At 39.5% G+C, this 16,879-nt stretch overlaps 1 protein-coding gene across 3 annotated transcripts in view; it reads right to left on the reverse strand.

Annotated features, from left to right (window-relative positions):
* The window catches only part of NHS (NHS actin remodeling regulator), a 338,447-nt gene that overhangs the window by 31,001 nt on the left and 290,567 nt on the right, over positions 1 to 16,879 (reverse strand). The gene's annotated exons all lie outside the window — the stretch shown is intronic.

The following is a 16,879-nucleotide window of genomic DNA, read 5'->3' on the forward strand; positions in this document are numbered from 1 at the left end:
TCTCATCTCATATGCTAGTAAAGTAATGCTCAAAATCCTCCAAGACAGGCTTCAATAGTATGTGAACCATGAACTTCCAGATGTTCAAGCTGGATTTAGAAAAGGCAGAGGAACCAGAGATCAAATTGCCAACATCTGGTGGATCATCGAAAAAGCAAGAGAGTTCCAGAAAAACATCTATTTCTGCTTTATTGACTATGCAAAAGCCTTTGACTATGTGGATCACCATAAACTGTGGAAAATTCTTCAAGAGATGGGAATACCAGACCACCTTACCTGCCTCCTGAGAAATCTGTATGCAGGACAAGAAACAACAGATAGAACTGGACATGAAACAATGGACTGGTTCCAAATCGGGAAAGGAGTATGTCAAGGCTGTATATTGTCACCCTGCTTATTTAACTTGTATGCAGAGTACATCATGTGAAATGCCAGGCTGGATGAAGCACACAGTGGAATCAAGATTGCTGGGAGAACTATCAATAACCTCAGATATGCAGATGATACCACCTTTCTGGCAGAAAGCAAAGAACTAAAAAGTTTCTTGATGAAGGTGAAAGAGGACAGTGAAAAAGCTGGCTTAAAACTTAACATTCAGAAAACTAAGATCATGGCATCCTGTCCCATTGCTTCATGGCAAATAGATGGGGAAACAATGGAAATAGTAAGAGACTTTATTTTCTTGGGCTCCAAAATCACTGTAGATGGTGACTGCAGCTATGAAATTAAAAGATGCTTGCTCCTTGGAAGAAAAGCTATGACCAACCTAGATAGCATATTAAAAAGCAGAGACATTTCTTTGCCAATAAACATCTGTCTAGTCAAAGCTTTGGCTTTTCCAGTAGTCATGTATGAATGTGAGAGTTGGACTATAAAGAAGGCTGAGCACTGAAGAATTGATACTTTTGAACTGTGGTGTTGGAGAAGACTCTTGAGAGTCTCTTGGACTGCAAGGAGATCCAACCAGTCCATCCTAAAGGAAATCAGTCCTGAACATTGATTGGGAGGACTGATGTTGAAGCTGAAACTCCAATACTTTTACCACCTGATGCGATGAACTGACTCATTGGAAAAGACCCTGATGCTGGGAAAGATTGAAGATGGGAGGGGAAGGGAATGATAGAGGATGAGGTGGTTGGATGGCATCACCGACTCAATGGACATGAGTTTGAGCAGGCTCCGGGTGTTGGTGATGGACAGGGAAGCCTGGCGTGCTGCAGTCCATGAGATCTTAAAGAGTTGGACACGACTGAGTGACTGAACTGAACTGAACTGGTGGATTTTCTCTGACTCATTGTGTGCTTCCTTGCTTGGGAAGAAGCAATTCTTTAGAAAAGGAATGGCCAAAGAACACCACTGCAAAGGGAAAGGAAAGGAATGGGGGACAGGGGAGTGGCTGGGAGAGATCGCTCAAGTGCAAACAAATGAGGAATTCTGTATGATGTATCATTCTGGCTTTCTGATGAAGTGATATAACACAGGAATTGTTTACAAGGGGATAACTGTCTGATAAGCATCTATTCAGCACCTCAGAGGCTCTTTGACTTGAATTTTTAAAGTTCCTAAGTTTATGGCTTTGCCCTCTTTTAGCAGTCATAGCATATTGTTTAAATCCTTGGTCATGCCTTATTCTTATATTTAAAATTATATTCATCAGTCCATCCATAAATATTTGTGATTAAGACAAAACAACAAAGTAAACATAGGTCTTTCCAAAGTTACTTAGGTTAGCTATTTTCTTCCCCATCTCCTTCAGTGTGGTTATGATACTCATTTGTAATATAGTTAGGTTTATTTGTTATCGCCTGTTTTCCATTTTGGCTTCTCTTTACATTCAGGCTGATGTTAATTATTTATTTATCGGGTTGGGTATGTGATACACTGGAGCTTCCCAGGTGGCACTAGAGGTAAAGAACCCTCCTGCCAGTGGAGGAGACATAAGAGACATGGGTTCGATCCCTGGGTTGGGAAGATCCCCTGCAGGAGGGCATGGCGACCCACTCCAGTATTCTTGCGTGGAGAACCCCATGGACAGAGGAGCCTGGCAGGCTATAGTCCATAACGGTGCAAAGTGTCGGACATGACCGAAGCAACTTAGCATGCATGCATGCATGTGAAAGATTACTTGGGTTCTAAGAGTTAGAGCTCCCCAAAATATACTCAAAGACATGCTCCCTTGACCCTGCTGCCTCCTTCCCACCCCCCACATTTTCTACCCCATTCCTACCCACGCCCTGTTGGTAAACCTGTCTCATTCGTTTCTGGTTTCTCTCCCCTATATAGTCGGTTTTGCCATAACTCTTGTTTTGAAAAAGTGAGTTTGTCCCAACATGACTGCTATCTTAGAGAACAATCTGAGCTCAGCATGAATTTTGTGTTTGTTTTATGCACAATCTTGTGCATGAGAAGCTCTGGGTGAATGCAGGAACTGACCCAGCTGACCTGAACTGTGGAAAAACACAAAATGCACACACCTCAATCATCTCTGAGCCCCCTTGGTTCACTCTTTGTCTTAGCAGCCACACCCATCGACATCTGGTACTGCAGCCTGCCTTCTGATTTCAGGTACCCCTGCCTCTCCCCCTTCTCCTGATGCCCACTCCACAAGCACACTTTAGGGCCTTTTCTAGGGAAAGTGACATATTTATTGTATTATGCATTACTTAACCATTTCGCACATGTAAACCTGTGCTACTGTTTATTAGGTTCCTGTCTTTGTATATGTGTGTATGACAGAAATGTTTTGAGTGTTGTGCTGTTTTCTCCATAAACCTTTGGATTTTTATTGTGCAGTTCTGCATAATGTGAAGATTTATAAGGATGGCTATGTTGTGCTATAGCAGAGTTGACTATTTCTTTTATACAAACAAGTGGATACCTTCATAATTTCTTATATATCCTTCTTTGTAACATGAAGGGTAGCATACTGTAGATACTCTTTTGGGCTTTGCCTTTGTCCCTTAAGAGTATGTCCTGGAAAGCACTCCTTATTAGCTCATAAAAATATTTTTTACAGCTGCATAGTACTTCATTATGTGGATGTCCTATAGTGTATTCCATCACTACATGTACAGAACCACAGAAAAAGGGCTAATATCATTAATGACTAAATACCTCTTAAATATATCCATCTGTTTATAGGCACCTTCCAGTATCTCATAATTGTAAACAACACTGCAATGAATAACCTTTTTGTATTATTGGAGGTGAAGGTTTAGCAAGATTTCTAGGGCAGAAAGTGAGTGCATATGCAGTTGTGTTAGAGATCGCCAAATTCCCTTCTAGGTAGGCTGTCCAAAAAGTTTGCATTTCCACCAGCAATATTTGTGAGTACCTGTTTTCTCTCCAATTGCACCAATGGAATAGAGTATGTTGTTGTATTGTTTAATTTTTCCTAATCTAATAGGTGATAAATGGTATCTGTATTGTTTCTATTTCCCTAATTATGAGTTTGAACAATTTCCCCTAAGTTTAATAAATGTTTTCATGTTTTCTTCTGGATTGTCTGTTCAAGGCTTTCCACCGACATTTCTACCAGATTTTTGCTCCTCTCTTTGTCCCTCATTTTTAAGAGATATTTATCTATTAGTGATATCAGTCCTTTTCCCCTATGGTATATGTTGCACATATATTTTCCCAGTTTTTGGTTATTGTTTGACTTTGTTTATGGTGTCTCAGCATGCAAAAAGTTAATGTTCAAATTTATCAGTAGTCTCTTTTATTGCCTCTGTTGTCAGAGTTACAGAGCCATTTCCTAGACCAAGGGCAAAGAATAATTCACCCCTACTCTGTAATAGTACTTGTATGGTTGCATTTTTTTATGTTTAGGTCTCTGATCCCTTTGGAGTTCAATCTTATATAAGGTGTGAAGTATAACTCTATAATTAAATGGTTCTCAACCAGGGGCGATGTAACAGTGTCTGGAAACATTTCATGTTGTCAAAACTAGGGGAAGGAGTGCTCCTGACATCTAGTGTATAGAGGCCAAGGATGCTTCTAAACATCCTACAGTGCATAGGCTAACTCCCACAGCAAAAAATGATCTGACTCAAAATGTCAGTAGTGTTGAGAAATTCTGATAAAAATTTTTTTCTTCAACATTAAAAAAAAAACTCTATCTTTTTGCCTCAATGTTTAGCAATACTACCTCTATCAGATGTTTTCATGTATACTTGGGTCCATCTCTGGAATTTGTATTCTATTCTACTGGTATATTTGTGCCAGTATCACACTGTTGTAATTCAGTGTATTTAGGCTTTAAAGATATTTTAATATCTGTTAGGTCTAGTTCCCCCTTAGAGGTGTCTTCTTTCAGAATTTTACTGGCTATTTCTTTTTTTTAATGTAATAGACTATTTTTAATTGAATGAGTCTTTAAATTCTATAGTGCTTTGCAATTTTCAGAAGTCTCACACACACAATTTCATATAACCCCATAATATCCTATGTTACCCCTCCCCTCTTCCCTCTCCCTATGGTAACCGCTAGTTTGATCTCTCTGTCTCTGATTCTGCTTCTTTTTTTTTGTTTCATTCACTAGTTTGTTGGTTTTTAGTTTCCACATATAGGTGATTATCATACAGTATTTGTCTTTCTCTGATTTATTTAATTTAGCATAGTGCCTTCCAAATCCATCCATGTTGCTGCAAATGGCAAAATTTTATTTTTATGGCTGAGTACTATTCCATTATATACCCACACACACCATATCTTCTTTATCTATTCATCTGTTGATGACACTTAGATTGCTTCCATATCTTAGCAACTGTAAATAATGCTGCTATGAACACTGGGGTGTGTGTACATTTCTGAATTAGTGTTTTGGGGTTGTTTTTTTTCCCAGGTATATGCCTAGGAGTGGAACTGCTGGGTCATATGGTAGTTCTACTTTTAGTTTTTAGAGAAATCACCATACTGTTTTCCACAGTGGCTGCACCAATTTACATTCCCACCAAGTATTCAAGGGTTCCTTTTTCTCCAGACCCTCCCTTGCATTTATTATTTATAATAAATAATATTTTTGATTATAGCATTCTGATGTGTGTGAGGTGGTACCTCATTGTAGTTTTCATTTCCATTTCTCTAATCATTAGTGATGTTGATCATCTTTTCATGTGCCTGTTGGCCATCTGCATTTCCTTTTGGAAAAATGTCTATTCAAGTCTTCTGCCCATTTGTTAATCAGGTGGTCTGGTTTTTTGATTCTGAGTTGTATGAGCTGTTTTTTTTTTTTTTTTGAGCTGTTTATTTTTAACTGGAGGATAATTGCTTTACAATTACTGTGTTGGTTTCTGCCATACTGTATGAGCCATTTACATTTCTTAGATATGACCCTCCATTGGTCATATCATTTGCAAATATCTTCTCTCATTCCGTAGGTTATCTTTTCATTTTATTGATGGTTTCCTTTGCTGTGTAAAAGTTTTTAAGTTTAATTAGGTCCCACTTGCTTATTTTTGCGTATGTTTGCTTTAGGAGGTGGATCAAAAAATATATTGCTGTGATTTATGTCAAAAAGAGTGTTCTGTCTATGTTTTCCTCTAGGAGTTTTATAGTATATGGTCTTACATTTAGGTCTTGAATCCATTTTGAATCTGTTTTGTATATGGTGTTAGAGATTTCTTTTACATGTAGCTGTCTAGGTTTCTCAGCACCACTTATTAAAGAGACTACCTTTTCTCCATTGTATATTCTTGCCTCCTTTGTTGTTGATTCACTGATTTTAAGTGTATGGGTTTATTTCTGGGCTCTCTATTCTGTTTTGTTGATCTATGTGCCAGTACTTGGTGCCAGTACCATACTGTTTTGATGACTATAGCCTTGTAGTATAGGCTGAAGACTGGGAGCATGATTCCTCCAGCTCTTATTTTTCTTTCTCAAGAAAGAAAAACTGTTTCAACTATTCAGGGTCTTTTGTGTTTCCATACAAATTTAAAAATTATTCTCATTTTTTAAAAAAATGCCACTGGTATTTTGATAGCTCAGTTGATAAAGAATCCACCTGCCATGCAGGAGACCCTGGTTTGATTCCTGGGTCAGGAACATCTGCTGGAGAAGGGATAGGCTACCCACTCCAGTATTCCTGGGCTTCCCTTATGGCTCAGCTGGTAAAGAATCTGCCTGCAGTGCAGGAGACCTGGGTTCGATCCCTGAGTTGGGAAGATCCCCTGGAGAAGGGAAAGGCTACCCACTCCAGTATTCTGGCCTGGAGAACTCCATGGACTGTATAGTCCATGGGGTCACAAAGAGTTGGACACGACTGAGCCACTTTCACTCTTTCCCTTCCTTGCACTGAATCTGTAGATTGCCTTGGGTAGTATGATCATTTTAACAATATTCTTCCAGTCTAAGAATATGGTATACTTTCCATCTGTGTTGTCTTCAGTTTATTTCATTAACGTCTTACAGTTTTCCAAGTACAGGCCTTTTACCTCCTTAGGTGGGTTTATTACTAGGTATTTTTTTTTCTTTTTGATGCATTGGTAACTGGGATTGTTTCCTTAATTTCTCTTTCTGATAGTTTATATTAGTGTATACAAGTGCAACAGATTTCTGTAGTTTAATTTTGTACCACATTCATTGATGAGCTCTAGTACTTTTCTGGTGGCATCTTTAGGATTTTCTATATATAGTATCATGTCACCTGCAAAAAGTGAGTTTTACTTCTTCCTTTCCAATTTGGATTCCTTTTGTTCCTTTTTCTTGTCTGATTGCTGTGGGTAGGACTTCAAAACTATGTTGAATAAAAGTGGCAAGAGTGGCCATCCTTGCCTTGTTCCTTATCTTAGAGGAAATGCTTTCAGCTTTTCACCATTGGGCATGATGTTAGTTGTGGGTTTGTCATGTATGACCTTTATTTAGTGGAGTTATGTTACTACTATGCCCACTTTCTGGATTTTTTTTATTCATAAATGGATGTTGAGCTTTATCAGAAGATTTTCCCACATTTGTTGGGGTGCTCATATGGTTTTTATTCTTAAATTTGTTAATGTAGTGTGTCACACTGATTGATTTATGGATATTGAAAACTCATTGCATCCCTGGGATAAATCTCACTGATCGTGGTGTATGAGCCTTTTAATGTATTGTTGGATTTGTGTTGTTAACGTCTTGTTGAGGATTTTTGCATCTATGTTCGTCAGTGATATTGGTCTGTAATTGTCTTTTTTTGTGATAACTCTGTCTGGTTTCGGTATCGTGGTGACACTGCCTCATAGAATGAGTTGAGAAGTGTTCCTTCCTCTGCAATTTTTTGGAATATTTTGAGAAGGATAGGTCTTAACTTTTCTCTAAATGTTTGGTGAATTCACCAGTGAAATCATCTAGCCCTGGACTTTTTTTTTTTGGGGGGGGGGTGAGCTTTAAAATTACTGGTTCAATTTCATTATTGGAAATTGGTCTGTTCATATTTTCTATTCCTTCCTGGTTCAGTCTTGGGAGAGTGTACCTTTCTAAAGGTTTGTTCATGTGTCTTCTAGGTTGTCCATTTTATTGGCACATAGTTGTCTGTAGTAGTCTTTTGGTGGCTTAGTTGTTAAGTTGTGTCCAACTCCTGCGACCCCATGAACTGTAGCCTGCCAGCCTCCTCTGTCCATGGGATTTTCCAGGCAAGAATACTGGAGTGGGTTGCCATTTCCTTCTCCAAGGGATCTTCCCAACCCAGGAATCAAACCTGAGTCTCCTGTATTGTAGGCAGATTCTTTACCGACTGAGCTACAAGGGAAGCTCTAGTAGTCTCTTATCCTTTTTATCTCTGTGGTGTCTATTTTATTTATTTAAATTGGAGTATACTTGCTTTACAGTGTTGTGTTAGTTTCTGCTGTACAACAATGTGAGTGAGCCATATGTATACATATACCTCCTCCCCCTTGAGCCTCCCTCCCACCCTCTCGGTCATCACAGAGCACCAAACTGAGCTCCCTGTGTTTCACAGCAGCTTCCCACTAGTTATCTATTTTACACGTGGTGGTGTATATGCTACCCTCTCAATTCATCTTGAGTCCACAAGTCCATTCTCTCTGTCTGTATTCCTGTCCTGCAGATAGGTTCATCAGTACCATTTTTCTAGAGTCCATATATATGCATTAATATACAATATTTGTTTTTCTCTTTTTGACTTATTCACTCTGTATCACAGACTCTAGGTTCATCCACATCTCTACAAATCACCCAGGTTGGTTCCTTTTCAGGGGTAATACTCCATTGTATATATGGATCATATCTTCATCCATTTATCTGTCAATGAACATTTAGGTTGCTTCTATGTCCTGGCTATTGCAAATAGTGCTGCAGTCAACACTGGGGTTCATGTGTCTTTTCAAATTATGGTTTTCTCTGGGTATGTGCCCAGTAGTAGGAATTCTGGGTCATATGGTAGTTTTGTTTTTAGTTTTTTAAGGAGCCTCCATACTGCTCTCCAGTGTGGTTGTATCAATTTATATTCCCACCAACAGTGCAAGCAGGTTCCCTTTTCTCCACATGCTCTCCAGCATTAATTGTTTGTACAATTTTTTGATGATGGCCGTTCTGACCAGTGTGAGGTGATATCTCATTGTAGCTTTGATTTGCATTTCTCTAATAAAGAGCAATGTTGAGCATCTTTTCATGTGTTTATTAGCCATCTGTACATCTTCTTTGAAGAAATGGCTATTTAAGTTTTTCACCCGTTTTTTGATTGGGTTGTTTGTTGTTTTGATACTGAGCTGCATGTGCTCCTTATATATTTTGAAGATAATATTTTGGATAATATTTTGGAGATATATTTTGTCAGTTGCTTTGTTTGCAAATACTTTCTGCCATTCTGAGGGTTGTTTTTTCATCTTATGTAGAGTTTCCTTTGCTGTGCAAAAGCTCTTAAGTTTAATTAGGTTCCATTTATTTGTTTTTGTTTTTATTTTCAATATTCTAGGAGGTGGGTCAAAAAGGATCTTGCTGCAATTTATGTCAAAAAGTGTTTTGCCTATGTTTTCCTCTAAGAGTTTTATAGTGTCTGGCCTTACAATTTGTACTTTAATCCATTTTGAGTTTATTTTTGTGTATTGTGTTAGGAAGTGTTCTAATTTCATTCTTTTATATGTAGCTGTCTAGTTTTCCCAGCACTACTTATAGAAGAGGCTTTCTTTTCTCCATTGTGTATTCTTGCCTCCTTTGTCAAAGATAAGGTGACCATAGGTGCGTGGGTTTATCACTGAGCTTTCTGCCCTGTTTCATTGATGTATATTTCTGTTTTTTTGTCAGCACCATACTGTCTTGATGACTCTAGCTTTGTGGTACCATCTAAAGTCGGGGAGTTTGATTCCTCCAGCTCCATTTTCCTTTCTCAAGATTCCTTTGGCTCTCTGGGATCTGTTGTGTTTCCAAACAGATTGTAAAAAAAATTTTGTTATAGTTCTGTGAAAAATGCCATTGGTGATTTGAAAGGGATTGTATTGACTTTGTAGATTGCTTTGGGTAGTATAGTCATTTCACAATATTGACTCTTTCAATCCTAGAACATGGTATATCTCTCCATCTGTTTGTATCATCTTTGATTTCTTTCATCAGTGTCTTATAGTTTTTCTGGATACAGGGCTTTTGTGTCCTCAGGTAGGTTTATTCCTAGGTATTTTATTCTTTTTGTTGCAATGATGAATGAGACTGTTTCCTTAATTTCTCTTTCTGATTTTTCATTGTTAGTATATAGGAATAGAAGAGATTTTGGTGTATTAATTCTATATCCTGTGAGTTTACTAAATTCATTGATTAGCTTTAGTAGTTTTCTGGTGGCATTTTTAGGATTTTCAGTATCATGTCATCTGCAAACAGTGACAGTTTTACTTCTTTTCCAATTTGGATTGCTTTTCTTTTTCTTCTCTGATTGCCATGACCAAGACTTCCAAAACTATGTTGAATAATAGTGGCAAGCCTGGGCACCCTGAATAAATTTCAAAAATCCTGCATTTATATTATCCTCCCCTCATGATTGCTTTATTTTTGCTGCAAAGCTTATGGAATCTAAATTCTGCAACCAGAGATTGAACCTGTGCCCCATGCATAGGAAACGTAGAGTTCTAACCACTGGACTGCCAGGGAGTTCCCACAATTACTATTTTTAATATCATATTTTTATGTATTTATTTTGTGTATTCCTTAACAGTTTATTGTGGATATAGATGATTTTACTACTTTTGTCTTTAACCTCCCTACTAGTTTTGTGTGTGGATGACTTCATACCTTTACTATATATTTGCCTTTACTGGTGAGCTTTCTCATTTTGTAATTTTCTTGTTTCTACTTGGGGCCTTTTCTCTTTTTGCCTAGAGAAGTTCCTTTACCATTTGTTGTAAATCTGATTTGGTGGTACTGAACTCTTTCTGCTTGCCTGTAAAGCATTTGATTTCTCTGTGACATCTGAAGGAGAGCCTTGCTGGGTAGAGTTGTCTTGGTTGTAGGTTCTTCTGTTTCATCACTTTAAATATATTGTGCCATTCTGTTCTGGCCTGCAGATTTTATGATGAAAAATCAGCTGATAGCCTTATGGGAGTTCCCTTAATGTTACTTGTTGCTTTTCCCTTGATGTTTCTCATATTCTCTCTTTATCCTTAATTTTTGTCATTTTAATTATAGTGTGTCTTGATGTGTTCCTTTTTGGGTTCTTCTCTATGGGACTCTGTGTTTCCTAGATTTAGGTGACTGTTTTCTTTCCCAGGTTAGGCAAGTTTTCAGCTATTAGATTTTCAGATATGTTCTCAGCCTGTTTCTCTTTCTTCTACTTCTGGGACCTGTATAATGTGATTTTTAGTATGCTTGAGGTTGTCCCAGAGGTCTCTTAAGCTGTCCTCTTTTCATTTTTTTTTTTTTTTCTGTTCACCGGTAGTGATGGATTTCTACCACTGTCTTCCAGCTTATCAATCCAGTCCTTGATATCATTTAGTCTACTATTGATTCCTCCTAAAGTATATTTTTTCATTTCAGTTATTGTTCTTCATCTCTATTTCATTATTCTTTATATTTTCTAACTCTTTGTTAAAAACTTCTAACTTGTGTTGTGCATCCATTCTTCTCCCAAGTTCTTTCATCATCTTTACGATCATTACTCTGATCTCCTTCTAAGGTAGAATGCCTGTCTCCTCTTCGCTTAGTTCTTCTAGGGTTTTATCTTATTCCTTCATCTGGAACATGTTCCTCTGCTACCTCATTTTTGTCTAAGTTGCTGTTGGTATTTTTACATACGTAGTAGGTTAGTTATGTTTCTCAACCTTGGAGGAGTGGTCCTCTGTAGGACAGGTCCTATGCGTCCCTGAGGCACATTCCCCTCTTGTCACCCAAGCTATATGCTCTAGGGATTCCCTCTAAGACGGCTGTGTGGGTCCTTCTTTTGTGGTGGGCTGACTATGTGGGTGGTCTGGAAGGCCCCCAGTCCAACTGGTTGTCAGGCCCTGCCTTGTGTGGATGCTACTGGCTGCTGGGACTTGTTTATGAGGTGTCTGACTGCAGAACTCCAGGGGGCCCTGGGGCTAGTGCCGGCTCACTGGTGGGCGGAATCAGGGTACAGAAGACTCAGGGATTATTGTCCTCTCTAGTGGTGGGTGAAGGCAGTTCTTGGGGTTAGTGCTAAACTCCTGGCAGGTGGAGCCTGGTCCTGGAGCCTGGCTGCAGGGCCCAGGGATCCAGAGCTAGTGTCAGATCACTGATGGGTGGTGGAAGCATAGTTCCTAACACAGCTGAGTGTGAGGTTTGGGGTGTCCCAAAACTTGTGTTGTCCTGCTAGTGGGCAGGGCTTGTCCAAGGATTGGGTCTGATGTACTTTTGGCTGGTTGGGTCTACAAGCTGTGGGATTGTGGTTTTTTGGCATCTGGTGTCTGCCCACTGGTGGGTGGAGCTGGGTCTTGGCCCTCTGGTGGGCAGGGCCATGCCTAGAGGTGTGTCTAGAGGGGGCTATGAACTCAGGCTCATATGAGCTCAGACGGTAAAGAATCTGCTTGCAATGTAGGAGACCTGGGTTCAATCCCTAGGTCAGGAAGGTCCCCTGGAGAAGGGAATGGCAACCCACTCTAGCATTCTTGCCTGGAGAATCCCCATGGATGGAGGAGCCTGGCGGGTTACAGTCCATGGGGTCGCAAAGAGTTGGACACGACTGAGTGACTAAGCACACATGAGCACACGAAGTCTTTAGGCAGCCTGTGTGCTGATGGGTGGGGCTGTGTCCCCATCCAGTTAGTTGTTTGACCTGAGATGCCCCAAAACAGGTGCCTACAGGCCACTGGGTAAGGGCCACAGCTTGATGCTACTGAGCTAATGGCACCTGCCAGCACTGACTTCCATGGGGTAGAATAAGTTCCTAAATATGGCTGCTGCCAGTGTCTATGTCCCCGGGATGAGCCACAGCTGCCCCCAACTCTCTGGGCGGCTCTTCAAGACCAGCAGATAGTTCTGGCCCTGGCTCCTATGAAATTACTGCTTTTGCCCTGGATCTTGGTGTGCATGAGGTTTTTGTGTGTGCGTCCTTTAAGAGTGGTTAAACCCTGCTGGCCTTCAAAGCCAAATGCTCTGCGGGCTTGTCTTCCCAGAGCATTGCAGGACCTCTGGGCTAGGGAGCCTGATGTGGGACTCAGAACTCCCCTGTGGGATAAACTCTGCAATGGAAGTATTCTCCAGTTTGTGGGTCATTCACCTTGGGGGTATGAGACTTAATTATATCACAAATCAACTCCTACCCATCTTGTTGTGGTTCCTTCTTTATGTGTGTGTGTGTGTGTGTGTGTTTGTGTGTGTGTGTGTTTTATGTCTCTAGTTGTTAAAGATCTTTTCTGGTAGGTGTTGGTCTTTTTCATAGATGGTTGTTCTGCAGATGGTTGTAGTTCTGGTGTGCTGTGAAAGGAGGTGAGCTCAGGGTTTTTCTACTCTGCCATCTTGGCTAGAATTTTCTCTAGCTGTTCTTGTAGGTTTGCTTCTCCATGAGGACTTCAGTATCAATGGATCTAACTCCCTTTTTAAAAAAACTTATGAGTAATTTTTGGGGGGATTGTGTTAAATTTCTAAGTTAACTTAGAATTGACTTGTTTATAGTGCTGAATCATTCTATACAAGAACAAGGGATGTCCTTCCATTTGAGAAAGTCTAATTTTGTGTCTTTTAGGAATGCTTTCAAGTTTTTCCAATATAGGTTTTGTACATTTGTGAAAAACTAATTTCTAAGTAACCTTCTTTGTTATTGCTGTAAATGGAATTTTCTATAGCACAAGGTCATCTAATTGTCTCTCATTTGTGTAAATGAAGGGTATTGATTTTTGTGTGTTTATGTCCTGCTACTGTACTGAATTCTTTTATTGTTTAAATTGGTTTTATCATTGATTCTCTACAATTTTCCTGGTACAGCATCACATCACCTGCAACTAGACTTAGGTTTACTTCTTCTTTACCAATTCTTATATCTGTAATTGATCTATTTTGTCTAACTGCATGGATTAATCCCTCTAATATAATGCCAATTAGTACCAGATCGTGAGTATCCTTCCTTTCTTCCTGATTTTAGTAGAAATGCCTCTGATGTTTCCCTATTAAGTAAGATATTGGCTTTAGGACTAAGGCAGAGATATTTTATCCTGTTAATGAAGTACCACTCACTTCCTATTTTCTCAAGTCTTCATAAAGAATAGGTCTTGTATTTTATTAAAGGCCTTTCCATCATCTATGGAAGTAATCATATGGATTTTTCCTCCTTAGATCTATTAACACAGTATATGATACTAATAGATTTCCTAATACTGAACCAACCTTCCATTCCTGCATTAAATCCCATTTAGTCATGGTATATTAATTTCTTAATGTGATACTGTATTCTGTTTGCTCAAAGTTAATTTAGTTTTTTTAATGTATTTTATTTCTTTTAGCTTTGCACTGGGTCTTCATTGCTGCGTGTGGGCTTTCTCTAGTTGCAGCAAGCAGGGGCTACTCTTTCTTGAGGTGCACAGGCTTCTCATTGGGGTGGCTTCTCCTGTTGCAGAGCATGGGCTCTAGGGCACGCAGGCTTCAGTAGTTGTGGCACGTGGGCTTATTAGCTGTGGCTCACGGGCTTAGCTGCTCCATGGCATGTGGAATCTACCCAGACTAGGGATTGAACCTGTGTCCCCTGCATTGTCAGGCAGATTCTTATCCACTGTATCACTAGGGAAGTCCTAATTTAGTAGTTTTGCATCAATAATCATGAATTGGTATTGGTCTGTCCTTCCTACCTTCCCTCCCATCTGTATCAGGTTTAAATATCAAACCTTCAGAAAAAGTTCATAAAAGAATCAGGGAAGTTCTTCATTTTCAATGTGCTGAAACAACTTATAGAGCATTGGTGTTACCTGGACTTTGAAGGTTTAGTTGAATTCCCCTGGGAAACCATCTGGGCCTGAAATCACCTCCTTTGCCACCCTTACTGAGGGAGGGTTTCCATATGGGCTTTAGTTAAGAGATACCCCTTGAATTTTCAGCTTACAGAACTGGGATTTAAACCTAGTTAGACCCATGGTCTTATCACTGTATCACTGATAACCTCAGGGACTTGATTGCCTAATTGTAGTAATGATGATGATGTCTAATACATATTAAGTGCTTATTAGGCTTCAGGTGCTGTTTACATGTATTAATACATTCAATCCTTATTTCAGACTTATGAGGTACTAGCTGTTATTATCGGAGAAGGCAATGGCACCCCACTCCACTACTCTTTTGCCTGATAAATCCCATGGACAAAGGAGCCTAGCAGGCTTCAGTCCATGGGGTCGCTAAGAGTCGGACATGACTGAGCAACTTCACTTTCACTTTTCACTTTTGTGCATTGGAGAAGGAAATGGCAACCCACTCCAGTGTTCTTGCCTGGAGAATCCCAGAGATGGGGGAGCCTGGTGGGCTGCTGTCTATGGGGTCGCACACGACTGAAGCGATTTAGCAGCAGCAGCAGCAGCTGTTATTATCCCTGAGACACTGAAACGATTAGCTTGTTCAGGGTCACATAGCTCTTAAATAGCAGAGCTGGTCTTCAATTCCAGGCAGTTGGCTTCACAGTCCATGTCTTTAATGACCAAGGTACAGTATAATAGTTTGTAGAATTGTGGATGATTATATATCAGAATCTCAGTATGAATGCTTTTTTAAAGGAAAAAAAATGATTTAACTAAAGTCTTGTAAATGAAAGAAGAGTTGCCATTTATGATAATGTCTGTCTAGCAATTTGGCTACAAATTTCCTATCCCTATACCAACAGCCTTTTCTCTTTTAGTGTATAGCCTTTGTTAGCATAATGTACAGAACTGTGTTCTATTGTGAGTCAGCTCCAGGTCTGAGGGATTCAACTTGAATGGAAAATCTTCCAATGACCATGGTGACCCAAACCCAATCAAACAAATGAAACAGTTAAAGTTTTCCCAAATTACTTAGATATACTAAATAGTGTCATTGAGATGGGTAAATTTTCTGCTTTATATAAGTATGACCTCTTATTAATGTCTATTGGGAAAATGAAGTACCCTCATTGCTATTCATTAGTCTAAGCTTTTTCCTATACTCTTACTTTGGAATTTAGACATTATTAAAAATTATGCAGATGAAGACAAAGGGTAATATTTTTATGTCATTTCTGTAAATGTTTAACGTTCTTCTCTCCCACCTCCCCCCATCAAAAAAACCAACTTAATGAGCCACAAAACATGTTATAATGAATGGGGAAAATATTTTTAGCATTTTTATGCAGAAAATGCCTCATTAAAAGCAAATGCTTCAGCAAGCAGATTTGAGCTTAATAGGAACTTTTGTCAAGCAGGGGCTTTTATGACAAATCACTAGCATGTGTAACTGTTCTATATAAAGACCTGGAAAGCCCTCAGAGGCTCTTACCTTCCTTTCTGGTCCCTGGGCTGCATTGCAGCCAGTGTGGTTTGACATGGCACTTAGCAGACATTTGATGAACCTGAAGGACATGAAGCCTACTGTCTAGCCACAGGTAGGAAAAAGTCTGTCTATTGTTAAATATCACTCATTGTTTTATCTGGATATATCATGAGAGTCATTTAGATGAAATCTGTTCTCATCTGGGTGTCTGGCATCATGTGACCCAGATATTTTGCATCTAATTTGCATGTTATAAAACCCATAAGGGTACAGGGTTTATACTCATACATACAACCTTAATTTCAAATAAAACCTCAACCTCTCCCTACACTATTATAACTTCTTTAGACTTAGGGCCTCACACTAGCATGACAAGGGCACAGGAGTCCAACCACTCAGGCAGGCTCTGTGGGCTGATTTGGTCACAGAAATAGCAGTCCCTCACCTCAATGATAGCAGAAAGTGCTCACCTGTCCCTCCTGAGGCCTCAGAAGACACACCTGGAGTATTGGTGTTTCCAGGTATTCTGAGCTGGTCTCAGCTTCATCATCTCTGATCCATACCTGGGGGCTTGAGCCAAGTTACAGCCACACCCACCCAGGAAAGGCTGACATCACCAGTGGTGGTGATATCACTCTAGGAACTGGTTACTCAGAACACCCATAGAATGGGGGAAGCATGAAATTATGACATGATTCATCTTTAACAGTAATTTTTCACATCACATAAGTGCTTTCTCAGTTCACCTTACCAAGACGGCCACGCTATCACCTCGCTAGTAACAACAGTAGTGGTTGCAGCAATTAACATTTACTGAAGTCTTGCTCTATGCTTGGCATTGTGATAAGATCTTTGCATGCCTTATCTCATTTAACCCTCAAACTCTATAAGCTAGCTACTATTAATATCCCCATATTACAGATGAGGAAGCTTAGGGCAAATAAGGTAAATAACCAGCTCTAAATCTTTCAGCTTGTATGCAGAAGAATTAGGATTTGAAGGACTTTCCCCCCTGACTTTATTT

The sequence above is a fragment of the Cervus elaphus genome, chromosome X (assembly GCF_910594005.1).
Source record: "Cervus elaphus chromosome X, mCerEla1.1, whole genome shotgun sequence".
Taxonomy (NCBI): Eukaryota; Metazoa; Chordata; class Mammalia; order Artiodactyla; family Cervidae; genus Cervus; species Cervus elaphus.